This window comes from Cupressus sempervirens, chromosome 4, assembly GCF_028749045.1.
Source record: "Cupressus sempervirens isolate cs-2001-9-10 chromosome 4, ASM2874904v1, whole genome shotgun sequence".
Lineage (NCBI taxonomy): Eukaryota > Viridiplantae > Streptophyta > Pinopsida > Cupressales > Cupressaceae > Cupressus > Cupressus sempervirens.
This window is the reverse complement of record NC_143121.1, coordinates 224,185,850-224,203,763: the sequence shown is the minus strand read 5'-3', so window position 1 is coordinate 224,203,763 and position 17,914 is coordinate 224,185,850. Positions and strand designations below refer to the sequence as shown.

The window sequence follows — 17,914 nt, the reverse complement described above, 5'->3', positions numbered from 1 at the left end:
GAACTCAATCACAAGCACAACAGTAGACCAACAAGGTATGATCAGAATAAAAATATCCACAATTAATTTATTGCTATTCAATTCTCTGTTCAATGTGAAAGTACACTAAGAGTGCATATATAAAGGCCTCTAAAATGCTTCTAGAATGCCTAGAAGTTAGCAACATGATAAGTCATACAACTAGGCACATGTCCACCAGGTGTGGGTTATCCTCCATAAAGCACAAGAGTAAGTGCGATGATGAGAGGATAAGCCTACAAATGTGTAGGACGCAAATTTATGTTGTAGACACCATGTGCTAAAATAGGAGTGTGAATAACTGTGTTGTCTACATGACAACTTAGTTAATTATGAAAACTCTAGTGTTGTAGACACCATGTGCTGAATTAGAGTTGCTTAAATCTGTGTTGTCAACATGACAACTCATAAAAGTACGCAAACTCCTAAGTGTCTAACCAAATAAATAATAAAATAATGCATTAACCTAAGTAAAGCATAAATAGTAAATACATATTTACACCAACACAAACAATTATCAAGGACATAAGGAAAAATCTTAGGTTGAGAGCAAGAAGGAATTCAAGGACAAGAGACTCATCAAGGGAGTGATCTTGATGATGATCGAGCCATACAAGGAAATGGACTTAATATGCCAATGAAGACATTAATGTGATCAAAGGATTACTCCAAAGATTAAAGCCGAAGATGAAGACAAAAGAATTCCAAACAATGAAGGTGAAAATACCAAGACTTCAAACATTGTAAAGCCCATCCATTCAAGAGAAAGAAGGTCCACGAATGATGAAGAGTCCCTAGAGTAAGGTGGTGGAACTAAGAAAAAGATCACATTAAGAATTTAAGGGGTCATGGAGTTATACCATGGATACATTCCTAGTAGTGACATGGAGGAACTTAGTGAAATTTTACTTAAGTTCATTGATTGTACTAAAAGGGAGGAGGAGAAAAGAAGTCTACATCTTGGGTGATAACTTGTATGATGACTTGGCGACTTCCCTATTTCTTATTGATACCCAAGCCTTTGAATTTTTCCATTGGCTCATAAGGTGGTACTTCATTTCTATTGGCTACTTTCGGTTGCCCTAATTTGCATTTATAATAGATTAATCTGGGCCCTTGATTTTAAATCAATCTTGGTCATTCACTATAATTGGGGCTCCTATAAAAACCCCACCCCTCTCATTTGCAAAGGGGGCCTTGTTGGAGAATTGTTGCCATTATAATGCCAAATTTGCTCTAGTTTTCATTGTTGTGTCTTGCATGGTGAATTTTTGTGATCATGTTTACATTATTGCATGGTGATCCATATTTCCTCACTTAACTTAGGATTTCATTTCATGTTGTTTAGAAGTAGTTTAGTTGGATGAAAGAATTGTGGATGTTTATTTGTTTGACTTGAATATAGATTAGGCCACTAGCCCCTTGCCGATGGTAGAAGTGCCTTGTCTGGTGAGCTAGTGAAAGTACTTCAATTGATATCCAATTTTTAGTTTGCATCCATTGAGGAGATTGAAGAGGGTAGATATTGATTTGAAAGCCACTTGAGCATATCCTTAGAAGCTTGCACTAGGTGGGAGGAGTCGCTGACTAAGCTACATCTAGTAGAGTTCAGGTCCGTCCACATTTCCTTGCATTCATAGTTCCTGTCTTACTTCAGTATGATTTTACCATCAATGCAATAGGTGGTCATATGGTGGGTGGGAGACTTCTTTATATGTTATATAGTGCAACGTGTGGAACCTTCTCAAGATGTCTGTACAACCCTCTCGATGTCTGTACGATGCAGGAATGGAAGCCATATGGCTAGAAAGGAAAGGTCGTATGGTATAATGGGAGGGTCATACAGCTAGGGAGGATGGTTTTATGGTGCAATTGGAAGACCACATGGTTGGGTAGGATGGTCGTACAGTGCAGGATGAAACCATATAGAGTGCAATCAGGGGGGATGTACGATGGAATCAATAATGGTGAACAAAACATGTACAAATGTTTGTGGAGATGTTAATAGCCTTCGATTTGCCAAGTAAGATGCTCGATAAGATTAAATACGTACAAACCATCAATTTGAACCCAAGACTTTAATATAGTTGCAAATAATGATAGTGCTCCAATTTGCCATATCTGAGCCAAACAATATAGATAGAATAGGGTGAGGGTTAAATCCCACCGAAACCGAAGAAAACCAAGTAGGGAAGATCATTCACTTCTACAATGGCGAACAATATTGAACTCCAATAGGAATTTGCAATAGAAAGAAATAATCCAAATTGCATACCAACTACTACCTATATGGCATACTTCAATACCCTTTGAAGAAACTTTTCGAGGTTTTACAAAGATAGCCGACAGGCACACCTATGGAAACAATTAAATAAAAATAGGTCTGAGATATATACTAAATCAATCAACCCATTAACAAAGGTTTGATTAATTATTTATTTTATGATGGGAACATTACAATCTTCCCATCCCAAAATTTTCTTGTCCTCAAGAAAATACAATGCTGGATGCTGCAGAATGTGTTCACCTTCCCAAGTCACGTCATACGACGACAAGTGTTTTCAGCATACCAAGTATTCCCTAAAGGCATGGTTCCGCAAAGTCTTCTCACGTACATCAATGATGTCATTCATTTCAAATACGAGCTTCCCTTCTTCACTGAGTGGCAGAAGATCTGTATTTACTACAATGTTCTGTCCCATGGCATTCTTCAAGCAGGAGACATGAAAGATGTTATGGATGCAGCTTCCTTCTGGAAGTTCCAATTTGTAGGCAACTTCACCAATGTAGCGAGCTACACGATAAGGACCATCAAAATGCGGCTTCAATTTTTCTTTTCCTTTTGCCTTCAATGAGGATTGCCTATATGGCTGGAGTCTGAGATAGACCAAGTCTCCCACTTTGAAACTTCTCTCAATCCGATGTCTGTTGACGTACACTTTTGTTGATTTTGCGCCCTTTGTAAGTTCTCCTTCAAGAATATCAAGACGTATTGCCCTTCCTAAAAAGTCAATCCCTCACCCTTGGTGCATGCCAATACCATGTCGATAAATGAAATGGGTTCATACCCGTATAGTGCTTTGAAGGGTGCCATCCTAATGTTCTATCCCATGGCATTCTTCAAGCAGGAGATATGAAAGATGTATGGATGCAACTTCCTTCTGGAAGTTCCAATTCGTAGGCAACTTCACCAGTGTAGCGAGCTACATGATAAGGATCATAAAAATGTAGCTTCAATTTTTTTTTCCCTTTTGCCTTAAATGAGGATTGCCTATATGGCTGGAGTCTAAGATAGACCAAGTCTCCCACTTTGAAACTTCTCTCGATCCGATGTCTGTCAACATACATCTTTTGTCGATTTTGCGCCCTTTGTAAGTTCTCCTTCAAGAATCTCAAGATGTATTGCCCTTCCTGAAGCCAATCCCTCGCCCTTGGTGCATGCCACTACCATGTCGATAAATGAAATGGGTTCATACCCATATAGTACTTTGAAGGGTGCCATCGCAATCAACATGTGATAAGTGGTATTGTAACATTATTTCCCTAGATGCATTTATTTGACCCATGCCCGTTGTTGTGCCAAAACATACTTCTGAAGGTAGCCTTCTAGCCACTTGTTCAAAATCTCCGCCTGTCCCTCTGTCTGAGGGTGGTAGCTAGTACTTGGCAACAATTCTGTCAAGAAAATACTAATAAACCCACCATCCCTGTCACTAATAATGTTTCGAGGTAACTCGTGCAGACGAAAAACTTCTCTTAAAAATAAGTTTGCTACGTGTGTGGCCTAGAAATCTGAGGAGATGACGAAAAGTGTGCATACTTCGTCAATCTGTCAACCACCACAAAGATACAATCCTTCTAATTTACCTTGGGAAGTCCGGTGATCAAATCCATTCAGATACTTTCGCACTTCTATTCTGGTGTAGGCAAGGGTTGTGTCTTTCAACCACCACAAAGATACAATCCTTCCCATTTACCTTAGGAAGTCTAGTGATGAAGTCCATAGAAATTGTTTTCCACTTCTGCTCTAGTATAGGCAAGGGTTGCAGTAATCCGACAAGTAAAATGTTTGGATTTGTTTTGTTGAGGTACTGCACATTCCCATACGTACTGCAACACATCTCTTTTAAGTCCTTTCCCCGAAAACCTCTCCGACTTGTCTATAGGTTTCAAGAAAACTCGGGTGTCTGGCCTACGGTGAGGCATGTATTTCCTTTAGGACTTTTTGCTTCAATTTGGATTTAGGTACTAAGTATATCTAATCCTTACAGTAAATGATGTCATCCACCACCTTGTATCAGTCATCCTGAGTGTCATCATCCATTAGCTTAAATGCAAATGTGTTTTTGGAATATTCTACCAATAAGTGTGCCTTCCAATCAACCAAAATCTAAGATAGCAAACAGATGGCAGGGTTTCTTGATAGTCCCTTCACATATTCAATGTCAAAATTAAAAGCCTGAATATTACTTACTCACTTTTGTTGCCTCTCATTCATATCTTGTTGCTCTAGAAAATATCTCAAACGATTATGATAGGTACAAGCAACAAACTTGGCACCTACTAGATACTGCCGAAACTTGGTCAGTGCATGTATAATGGCCAACATCTCTTTGTTGTAAATGCAATATAGATGCCCCGCTTGTGTAAGCTTCAGACTCTCATAGGCATAGTATATCGGTCATCTTGAGTGTCATCATCCATTAGCTTACATGCAAATGTGTTTTTGGAAAATTCCACCAATAAGTGTGCCTACAGTTAGCTAAAATTTGAGATAGAGAATAGATGGCAGGTTTTCTTGACAAGGCATCTACAACCACATTATTCTTTCCCTTCACATATTCAATGTCAAAATCAAATGCTTGAATCTTACTTACCCATTTTTGTTGCCTCTCATTCAAATCTCATTGCTCCAAAAAATATCTCAAACTATTATGATCGATACGAACAACAAACTTGGCACCTACTAGATACTGTCAGAACTTGGTTAGTGCATACATGATGGCCAACATCTCTTTGTCATAAATGGAATATAAATGCTATACTTGTGTAAGCTTTCGACTCTCATAAGCTATAGGGTGTCTATCTTGCATTAATATCATGCTAATGGCCTCTCCCGATGCATCACACTCTAGAGTGAATGGTTGAGTGAAATTAGGTAAGGCTAGAACTAGGCAAATGCTCATAGCTTCTTTTAACTTATTGAAAGTGTGTTGTGCTTTTTCATTCCATTGGAAGGAGCCTTTCTTAGTCAGATTTGTTAATGGTGCATTGAGCTGAGAGAAATCATTTATAAACCTCTAGTAATAACTACACAATCCCAAGGACCCTTGTAACTCAGAGAGCAATTTTGGTGAGGACCAATCCAGGATACTTGAATCTTCTCTTGGTGGACCTGCACTCCAAATTTACTGACAATGTGCCCTAGGTATAATATTTCTATCATTCTGAATTCACACTTGGATTGCTTTACAAACAAGGACTAAGCCTTCATGATCCCTAGGACTTCATTCAAGTGTTTCAAGTGTTCTACCCAAATTTTGCTATAAACAAGAATATCATCAAAGAATACCAACAAGTAGTTACGCAATTGTTTGTCAAAGATGTAGTTCATGCAAGACTGAAAAGTAACTAGAACGAAGATCTATTTTAGAAAAATAAACCACACCATGCAGCTCATCCAATAATTCATCGATCCTCGGAATAGGTTATATATTTTTTACGGTCTTCTTATTCAACGCACGGTAGTCTACACACATGCACATCACCCTGTCCTACATTTTTACCAATACGGTTGATGATGCAAAAGGGTTAGACCTGCGATAGATCCATCCTTTATTGAGCAACTCCTTAATCATCTTATTTATCTCATCTTTGAATTTTTGGGGGTGATGGTATGGTGTTGTGATAACTGGCTTGGCGCCAGCTTCCAACTCAATGGTATGCTCGAACCCACGATGGGGGGGTATGCGAGGAGGAATATCTATAAAAATCTTATCATGGGTATTCAATATATTTTGAAGATCATCATCCTAGTGGGGTGTTTGTTGTCCTTTTATTGGTTTTGTTGCTATGAAACAATGTGCAGCGCATGCAATGTCATCATGTTGAAAAATGGCCTCCATCTGTTGTGTCGAAACTGCCTACGGTCCCACGGAGAACAACCTTCTACGGTCCTACGGTCCATCATTGGCCATCCCACGGAGAACAACCTTCTACCCATCACAAACAAAAGTGAAGTCCATTCATTTAAAACTTTGTGGATATTCATCAAGTGTCTCTATTGTCTCTCAAAAGTTGCACCTTGTGCCAAGTTACAGAACTTGACCTTATAGAGAAACATGGGATCTTTCCGGGTCTGTGGGTTACCCAATTAGAAAGAACCCCTGGATTCTAGGCCAGTTCTTATAGGATACATTCACCTAAAGCTCAAAACTTAAATTTTCTAAGGGAAAGGGATAGAAGGATAGCATAAAATGAAACCTGCTAACTTCTAAAAGGTGTTGCACCAAGTAAAGCTTGGCTAAAATTGCATTACAAAACCTTACACAACTTGATCTACAATTCAACTCTCATATACACAACTCAGTATTACATATGTCCTTGCATCAACAATTTGCAAGAACATCATGAAATGATCATAATTTTAACAGGAGGAAATTATGTTCTCTCACCTCAAAATTGCTTTCCACATTAATACAACTTGTAACCTACAAGTAAATATTTATTTTTGCATAGATGTATTGCTTGGTAAAGTGCAAGATCAAGGAAATGAAAAGATAACTTCACAAGAAACTGCACTATGACACTTAGCACACAAAATAACAGAAAATGAGAACGAAAACAAAAAATCATATTGATCACCAAGCTGCCAAAATTCTGCCATACACTTTAGCACATGAGTTACAATAACTCCATTAATTGTTGTCAAAAACTTAAAGAAATTACTATTAACTCCAGAAATGAGCTGACTGGAGTCTAATTCCTCCTATATTGCTGCAGCAACTTGCCTTGCAAGCTTCTCCTTAATGTGTCTCTGTCTCTCCCTCTCTTCTTCTTCTTTTTGGAGATAGACCTGGTATTCTGTCTCCTCCTATTGTCTGTTATACTCCTGTTCCCTATCAATACTCTTCATCTCCTCTTGAAAGCTTAACAAATAGTCATCTAGGCTTATGTTATCAACATGCTGAGGTTGATTTAGAAAATCATAATGATAATTGGAAATAAAATGACCCTCATAGGGTTGTTGATGCATATTGGCAGGCTGCAATAAGGCTTGAGCAGGCATGGGTTGGTGGTAAGTATATGGAGCTTGATAGGTATTTTCTGTTACAGGATTTTTTATATTTCGTTGGGCATATCCAGCAGTGGATATGTCTTGATATGGTTGAAAAAATGGGTCATGAGGAGAATTTTTCATGAGAATGAGGTTGGTAAGGCATATTTGCATGAAAAAAAACATGTTGTAACATTCATACAAGCTAGAAAATCACTAAAATAAACAAAAACCAGAAAAAACGGGTAGATATTCTTCTAGAGTCGTCAAATGTGTCTTTTTGCTACCTCCAAAGGCAAAAAACTACTCTTGTACACATCTAACAGCAGAATATAAAGCTTAAAAAGAACTGAAAAATCAGCTGAGTCTCAAAAGTTGCACCCTTGTGCCAAGTTATAGAACTTGACCTTCTAGAGAAATGGGATCTATCCAGGTCCGTGGGTTACCCAATTGGAAAGAACCTCATGATTCCAGGCTGGTTCGTATAGGATGCATTCACCTAAAGATCAAAACTTAAATTGTCTAAGGGAAAGGGATAGAAGGATAACATAAAATGAAACCTACTAACTTCTAAAAGGTAATGCGCCAAGTAAAGCTTGGCTAAAATTGTATAACAGAACATTACACAACTTGATCCACAACTCAACTCTCGTATACACAACTCAGTATTACATATGTCCTTGCATCAACAATTACCAAGAAGATCATTGAATGATCACAATTTTAACAGGAGGAAATTCTGTCCTCTCACCTCAAAACAGCTTTCCACATTAATACAACTTGTAATCTGCAAGTAAATATATATTTCTACATAGAGGTACTATTTGGTAAAGTTCAAGATCAAGGAAATGAAAAGATAACTTCACAAAAAACTGCACTATGAGACTTAGCACACAGAATAATAGAAAATGAGAAGGAAAACAAAAATTGTATTGATCACCAAGCTGCCAAAATTCTGCCATACACTTTAGCACATGAGTTACAATAACTCCATTAATTGTTGTCAAGAACTTAAAGAAATTACTGTTAACTCGTGAAATTTGCACCCTATCTCTGCATCAAAATAATAAAGATTTCTAAATAACATTGGATCAGTCCAAAGGTGTGGGTGACATAAAACAGGACTGAACCCCCGAATTCTAGGCCAATTCCTATCATTTTTTTTTTCAAAATGGTATATCACTTGTAAACAGATGACTAGAAAAGAAACTTGTGAGCAAAAGGGGCGTGAAGAGACTGATTTAAAACAAATTTCTAGGTAAAATGGTGATACACCAAAAAATTATGATCAAAACTGCATTTTCTTGAACACAGGATAAATACTTTTAACAATGGATATATACTGATACAATTTTTGACAAATTGATCCGCATATAAGTATTTTAAAAGAAGACCAAATACTTGAAAGTATTAAAACGAGATTGATCACATTTAACACCTACAATAACTGGTACGATTTTTGACCTGCATAGAACAATAATAGTCACCTAAAGATGCTTAATGGGACAAATCTTAAAGGTTTCAGGATAACACAATCTGCATACAAGAAATGACACCAAAAATAGATCTCCAATGCTCAATATATTCCTTCGAGGTTTTGAAAATACAATTCCAATGTGAGACAATATTGAAGACACAGTGAAAATAACCAAAGGCCTCTACTCAATACTGAATGCCTTTTACAAGTACAAATGATAGAATATATCAAAAACCTCCTTTCAACTACCAATAAATGACCCTCAAAATTAGGAACCACCTTGGGTCAAAATCATGGAAAAAGACTCCAAAAAAGGAGTCAATCCTCATCAAAAATAATGACTCACTGCTTGATAACTGCACTAGGTCATAATAAAACCCATGACCCATGTCAAACTGTCCCAAAAATGCTTCAACAGATCATAAAGACCCTCAGGAAGGATAGTCAAAGTTCAAATCTGACCTTATACTTAGCTCCTACAATCCTTCCTCATAATCTCAACTGAATCATAATAACTCCCAAGACCAAGTTTCATGGCACATAATAAATACATTAATACTTGAGAAAATATTCAACATTCCTTTATTTTGCATTTAAAACAAAATATTAAATACCATTTAACATGTTTGACTCATAATGCAAATAACTTAACTCTTGAAACCTAACACCTAAAAACCCTTTAACTCTTCTTTCCCCTCAAAACACATTATTATTACATAATGTTTTAAGAAATAATTAAATAAAAACTTTATTACACACCCTCAAATTTCAAAACTTATGCAATGTTATTGAGGGCATAATATCTCTTTGCAATGCTAAAGTTATTAATTTTAGCATACACATTTGTTTGAAGAGCTGTGAAAAGGAATGCAACTAGGGTTTTCCCTTGACTTGCAGCCGCCATTACTGGTTTCTGGCATTCTTGGCGACTTCTAGGGCCATTTTCCTTTGACTGGAGTGTATGGCTTTTCTACATTTCTTATTAGCCACCATTGTTGTTTGCTCACTATTGTTGTTGATCTGTTGGGCACATCTTCAAGACCATCACTTGTATATAGGTATTGTTGGTTCCCAAAATCGCAGATTGGAATCATACGAGCCTTGCCTACTCGATGCTGGGATATCCAACCAGTTAAGGCCAACTTGACAGGATTGATCAATGCAATCCAAATCCCCTGCGCTTCTGGCTCTGCAAAACGAAGGCGGGTGTACCTGATCTGGACAAAACACAAATCCAAGACACTTATAGCAGATCAATTTGAATGTGAATGTGATGAAAGCTTTCAAAATGGAAAAAATTATAGAAAGCTTTAAGATTGCAAATTACGAATTAAGAATAAAAGTAAATAATTGTATGAATGTTTTTAAAATAAGAATAAGTATAGATTATGCAACAAATGAATATATTAATTCTTCAAAGGAAAGATATGAAATAATTGCCAGCATATAAATTATGAATCAAGAGTAAAAGACCAATGCTTAATAAATGGGCAGTCAGAGTCAATATTATTAGTTGAAATGTACAACTTTATAAAATTCAATATATTTAAACTATAAATAATTTTAACAATTCAGACGTAATGGATCAATTATATGAACTCAATTCTAAACTAGTCTAGGATGTACTTTGACTCTTGCGGAGACAAACTAGACATAAATACAGAAACAATAAAATATTTCACAATATCTATGTTTATCAAGTTTAAAATGCAATAATGACCTAGTCCACTCATCCGAATTTTAAAATATTTCTAGAAAATAAATAATTTTTTTTATAAAGGACACAACTTAATAATAATTTAAAACTCTAAAATATAAAATAAATAATTATGCTAGAAATAAATCACAATAAAGACACTCCTTACAGATGATCAATCTATTACGAATGTCAATTCTGGAATCACATATAAATTTGCTCAATAATCCAAAATCCAGGAGCTTTGTGCAATTGCTCATTCCTTTACCAATCAAAAAATATAATACATCATAAGTGCATCATAATATATAAAAATTTTAAAATAAAATATGAATTGTGTCTCCCCCCTTTGGTTTTTTACATCTATATTTATAATCGATGGAAAGGTATTTACCCAACCATTACACCTTTTCAATACAAAACTAATTGGTTATACTTTACAAAATATTATTAAATTCCTTTCACCACTAATAATAAATCAAAGTATGCCTAAAAAGCCAGTGACTGTGGAGATATTCTTTGAATGTACATTGATCCATCACCTAAGGGCAATGAAACACATTAAAATAAAAACGTTTTGCACCCACACTTGGCATCTCCACCGGCTCGCATCCATGTCTTCAAAAATTCATCTTCACTTTGAACCAACACATTCTCTCAATGTGTTTATTTCATACCTGCAAGAGAAATGAAGTATCGTTAGATTAGTAATATCTAACACATAACTTCCTATAAACTGGAGTCGCATATGAATCGATTGCCTTCCATACTTCTGCGTCGTTTTATATATCGAGCACCGTTCTCTTACATGATATTCCATAACTGGTAATCCATGATTACTTAGTAGGCACCCAGTATTCTTTATATTGCGCAAACTAAATCTTCATTGCATGAAATAGGTAACACAGGGGATATAAATTCGTCGCTCCGAAGAAAATCAAGTTGGGGTACACATCATCCAATCTCCTAGTGTGCATAGGCTCTTCCAACCATTTTTACTTCTTTTTCTCTCCCGCATATTCCTCAGACCTACAATAGATACGAGATATCATCAGAAATAAATCATTGAAGAGTTGTTACCAATGATTCGTAAATATGGCTCATGGCATTCATGGACAAAGGGTACTCTTTGACAGTTTCTGGAATCATCAGAATTTATCTTCTCTAACCACTGTTGCTGACCTGATAATCTAATGGTAATCTTTCGAACAAGAAAGTGCAATATCTATTACCTTGTGATGCATAACCATACTCATCTTTGGATATAAAATATTTAAAAGCAATGATTGTATGATGACAATATACATCTAATCACTCAGACATGACTTAGTTATAATATCTAATCTTCATGACTTGTACAGGCACTTCTTGTACAGCTTAACTTATAGATATTTTCAGACTTTGCTGGCTATCTCTTGTATGCTCTCAAAATCTGAATATTCATTCTTTCTATAGGAGCTTCTCCATTATGATTCCTTCATGGGTGTATTTGCTCTTTATAATATGTAATCGTAGGCATTTGCTTTTGCAATGATACGTTTGGCTCCATACTACTTCACTTCCGATAATTGCTCGAATTGTACAGGTGGCGGAACCAGATATTGTTGGTTGCTTTGACAATACTTCCTGTCTCCAACTCTTAAATCTATGATTACATTTAGAGCATTCATAACAGTAACCCAAATTGAGTAACAGGGCTCTACCACCATGGCTCAACCAAGTAAAAGAAAACATTTACTCTCTGAAATATTCATGGCAATCCTCAGAAAATTCTTCAGTTAAATCTATATTCATGTCTGCAATTGCAGTCTCAACTTCTGAAAATACAATACAAGTTTGAACCCTGAAAACCTAATGTGCTATTTTAGTTGCAACATACAATGAGTCAACTATAGATCATCTGCAACAGTTCTACTATCCATGATAGTAACACTGGTAGCATCCTCCAGCGATGTGTGTATATAGATAGTAGCAGATCTTGCCCTGTTTCAATTTTTACACTCCTTGCTTTATAATAGATTCTACAAAACAATAAAGCAATCAAAATGCTTCCATGATTGCTTACTGCATCTTGTATGTGGTGATTGAAATTAAGTTGAGTGGACAATTACACAATAACTAGATATGTTTCTTTGCATAATGAAGAATGGAGACCCAAATTCTGGGCTCCATCAGGTATCTCAGTATTCACGTTTTTGTATTTTGGCCACTAAATCGGGAGTTATTTTGAATTAAAGCCGCCATGAATAAGGATTTTGCTGTTATTTTCTACATTCTTGAGAGAATACATGATTCTCCTACATCATTTGTCAACTATGACAGGAATAACTAGGTTTTTAAGCCGTCATTTTGAAGATATATCCTGCACTCTCATACATGAGTTTCTCCTCTTCTCTGCATTTCTTCATTTTGCAAATCCTTTGAGGAAGTGTGATTTCAACTTACGCTGCCATATCTCACATTTTGTTGTGTCTGCCATGCCTGGAGATTAAAGCTACCATATACCTAGGCTTTTCATTTATATTTCTAACCCTATTGTTTGCAATATGGGTTTTGGTTATTTATTCATCATATGCCATAATGGAAATTCATTTTGTTGTTGCTGTTACCATATTTCTTGTGTGAGCTCTTCAATTTTTGGACAGATCTGAGCGAGGCCTGCATAATTGGAAACAATTTTTGTTGAACTTGAGACCTTCGTGTTGATTGATGGCCTTGGACATTGTAATGTTCCTGAGTTCCTTTGGTAAACAAACAATCAATAATGTTGTATCTTCCCTATAGGAGAGGTCGTACGAATGGTGTACGGTGCAGTAATAGTTGCTCAAATGTCCATACGGAAAGCCACAGTGGTCGTACGGTGAGAGGTTGCTAGGCAGTACGATGGAGATCACTAGGCTGTACGGTGGAAGAGGAGTAGTCGTACAATGAGGTTAGATGTCGTACGGTGGACTATGGAGAAAGAACAATGGTGTATACAAGCCGTACAAAGAAATAGGAGGTCATAAGGTGATGTTTGAAGGCTGTACGGCTGAACTATAAGGCCGTACGGTAGATAGAAACTCAGTCGTAGAATGATAGAGGGATATTATGGATGGATGGATGGATGAAGGGGCCGTATAGTCAAGGAGTGAGCAGTACGGGGAATAATAAGAGGTCACACGGTTAGGTATTCGAGCTCCATATGGAATACAATTTAGTTCATACACAAACACAATAGATCTCGATAGAATCCACACAATAATAGAGTCTTGGATGCGAATACTAATTGCAAAAGAGAATTCTCCTATTTGCCAGATCCGAACAAAGAATTACAGGCAACAATGGAATAGGATGAGGATTGAATCCCACCGAAACCGCACGAGCCAAATAGGGAAGATCTTTCACTTCCGAAATGGCGAACACTCCCAAACTCCAACAGGAATTCGCAGTACAGAGAAATATATTCCAAAGCATACCTATAGAGTACCTACAAGCCGTGCTTAAATACCCATCAAGGAACTTTCTGAGGGTGTACAAAAATAGCCAACGGCAACACAAACTATGGAAACAAAATATAAATGGGTCTGAGATACATTAAATCAATTGGCCCGTTACAAAAATTTGATTTATTATTTATTTCATAACGGGAACATTACAGTCCTCCCATCCCAAAATTTGCTTGTCCTCAAGCAAATGCAAACATGGTTCTAAGAAACATTCCATCATCAGTTCCTTCAGTTTCGAGTCAAGCACTAAGTAGATCTTCCCGTTGAAGTAAATGATGTCATCAATAACCTTGTATTTCTCATCGTGTACATAACCATCCATCAACTCACATGCAAAAGTGTTCTTGCAATACTCGGCCAATAGATGAGCCCACCACTTATCCAAGGAATGCGATGAGGTGTTGACTATCTTGTTTTTATCTGCAGCTCCTGGGACCAACTCCTGTTTTAAAATTGCCTCTATTTTCTTGATTGTGACTTTCGTCAATCCTTTATTTGTCATTCCTCTTAGCAACACCTTCTTGCCATCCATCTTGAATGAAAAGTCCATCCTTTTGAAACTTTGAGTGTACTGGTCAAGAGTTTCCAACCATTGGATGCCCAAAATGATATCAGTATGAACCAAATCTATGGCAAAGAAATCCTCTACCGGGGTATAGTTTCCCATGGAAATTTGTAGCCGTGGGATCACATGAGTGCAAGGTAACAAGGTTCCTGCTGCAACCTTAACCTCAAATCCTTTATGCTCAACTGCATGCAGGCCTTTGCTAGTGACCAAAAATGAATTAATGAAATTGAGTGTGGCACTGCTATCAATCATGATTGAGACTCGTTTTTTGTGAAGTGTGCCACGAACTCTGAAGATACCACCTCTAGTCAGTGTAGTGAGGGTAGCAATGGAACCCCCTTTCTGTATCAGGGCATTTATTCTCTTCTACTGGGTAATTTCTTCGTCAGTCGCTGCAGGTATTTGTTCTTCATCATCATCAGGCATCACCTCAATGTAATGAATCTTTCCCTTCCCAAGGCAGTGATGACCAGGACCCCATTGTTCTTTGCACGTGAAACAAAGCTTTTTCCTCTGGAGTTCTTGCCGAGATTCTTCATCTAATTGAGGTTTTTTCTAAATTGGCTCCTTGTCTTTATCTTCTTGTGGGGATGGTGTTGGTGTAACTACGTGAGTTTTGGAGGAAGATGCACCATGTCACGCACCTTCTTAATAGCTTCGTTGAGTGTACCCAAGTTGAACCCTTTGATCAAGCCTCTCAAAGGCTCTCTCAGCCCATCCATGAATAACACAATTCGACATTTTTCAGAGATGTCTGTGACTAATACAGACAGCCTTTGGAACTCAGTGACAGTTGTCTACCATGCCCGTTTGCTTTAACTAAGCCAAATCTTTGAAGTTTAGCTCAGGACCCTTCCCATCGAAATGATCAATGAGTCTCTCAGTAAACTCAACATAAGAGGTCACTTGGTCGTGACCGAGAGTGACCAGTCCATGATGCCACCACTCATGCGCTACTCCTTCCAAATGAAGTGTTGCAAACTTGATTGCTTTCTCTTCGAGCATTGGATTGAGTTGGAAATAGGTATCTGCCTTTAGGACCCATGACTGTGCGACAATGACTCCAGATCCATCAAATGGTGATAAGTTCACCTTCCCAATCTTTCTTCTGAGATCATCATTAAAATAACTGTGATTTCCTCTGCTAGAATATCTCATTCTTAGATCAACATAGTCTCTGTAAGATATATATCCTTCCATATTTACATTTCGCCAATCTTCCCGAAGCTTTTCTTGCATTTCCTCAAAAGTGGCCTCTCTTCCTTTGTGTGGTTCTTCTATCCTTGGAAGGAAGATGGGTATCGAGGGTCGAGAGCGAGAGGGTTGAAAGTTTGTCCTTCCAGAAACAAAATTGTCGCTATGCCCATTTTGTTCTTCTGTTGTCTTTCTCTCTGCCAATTTTTGTAGAGTTTCCTGCATAAACCTTTGGGTTTCGTTGATTTGCATTTAATTTCTATTCAGCGCTCTTAAAAGATTCATGAGGTCTGTCATAGGATCCTGATGATCTGTCATTCTATCAATAGGGTTATTTTGTAATGTTCCCGTTATAAAATAAATAATAAATTAAGCTTTGTAACAGGTCAATTGATTTAATTTATCTCGGACCCTTTTTTATTTTTGTTTTCGTAGTTTGCGTCACTGTTGGCTATCTTTGTACACCCGCGAAAAGTTTCTCGACGAGTATTTAAGCACGGCTTGTAGGTAGTCTGTAGGCATGCTTTGGATTATATTTCTCTATACTACGTATTCCTGTTGGAGTTCGGATTGTATGCCATTTCGGAAGTGAAAGACCTTCCCTATTTGGCTCATGCGATTTCGGTGGGATTCAACCCTCACTCTATTTTGTGTTGCATTGTGCTTCTTTGCTTGGATTTGGCAAGTCGGAGCATCTTCTTTGGCAATTATCATTCGCATCTAAATATCCATTATTATGTGGTGTTCATCTGGATCTATTGTGCTTGTATGGTGTATCTCTGTTTTGGTTTCCGATACCAATCTGTGTGGCTTTCTCGTTTCTGTTCTGCTCATTCAAATCCTTACAACCCCTCTTTCCTTTCACTGAACGGCTTACTGCCATACAGACTCCAGCTCTCCTGTACGATCTTCTAATATTACCGTACGGCTGCTTCCTCCACCATACGAACGACATAACCCCTTTGACGTCATTGCTATGCCATTTATGTCACTTGCATGACATCCTCTAGAAGACTGAATAGTCTTACCGTACATCATAGCTAGTTGACCCTGTACGACCAATAAGGCACCATACGTCCTTTTTCGTTCCTGTTCTGCTCATTCAAATCCTTACAACCCCTCCTTCCTTTCACTGAACGGCTTACTGCTGTACAGACTCCAGCTCTGCTGTATGGTCTTCTAATATTACCGTACGACTGCGTCCTCCACCGTACGAACGACATAACCCCTTTGACATCATTGCTATGCCATTTATGTCACTTGCACGACATCCTCTAGAAGACTGAATAGTATTACCATACAGCATAGCTAGTTGACCCTATACGACCAATAAGGCACCATACGTCCTTTTTCATCCTACACATTGACACCGTACAGCACACAACATGAGGCACTGGAAAGACTTCCCAAGGCACGGAAGAGAACATCTTGAGGCACCAAAAAGACTACCCAAGGCACAAAGGAGAACATCCTAAGGCACTGGAAAGACTACCCAAGGCACGGAGGAAGAACTACCTGAAGCATTTTTCTACCAGGAGCATACGACGAGGCTACCTAAGTAATTGCCTACGGATCGAGATCACCTACAGGCTGAGTTCACCTTAGGAACATTACAGTGGTATCACAACCTTTGATCTTGCCTGCCTATGGAAGTGAATGCAAGTTTATACTCGGAGGAGAAGACGAAATAACCCTATTGATAGAATGGCAGATCATAAGGATCCAACAACAAAACTCATGAATCTTTTAAGAGAGCTGAACAGAAATCAAAGGCAAATCAACGAAACCCAAAGGCTCATGCAGGAAACTTTACAAAAATTGGCCGAGGGAAAGACAACAAGAGAACAAAATGGGCATAGCAACGATTCTGTTTCGGGAAGGACAAACTTTCAACCCACTCACTCTCGACCCTCAATACCCATCTTCCTTCCAAGGATGAAGGCACCACACAAAGGCACCACACGAAGGCAAGAAAAACTTTGGGAAGATTGGCAAAATGCAAATATGGAAGGTGATATATCTTACAGAGACTATGTTGATCTAAGAATGAGATATTTTGGCGAAGGAAATCGCGATTATTTTAATGATGATCTCAGGAGAAAGATCGGAAAGGTTAACTTATTGCCATTTGATGGATCTGGAGTCATTACCGCACAATCATGGGTCCTAAAGGCATATACCTATTTCCAACTCAATC

General features: G+C 37.7%; 1 long non-coding RNA gene across 1 annotated transcript in view; it reads right to left on the bottom strand.

The window, feature by feature from the left end:
- Positions 1-9,339: 9,339 nt before the first annotated feature.
- Positions 9,340-17,914, bottom strand: part of LOC149560807 (uncharacterized) — a 57,418-nt gene continuing 48,843 nt past the window's right edge. Inside the window, exon 4 of the long non-coding RNA XR_016363383.1 lies at positions 9,340-9,988. This is a non-coding gene — a long non-coding RNA (uncharacterized LOC149560807). The remainder of the gene's footprint in view (positions 9,989-17,914) is intronic.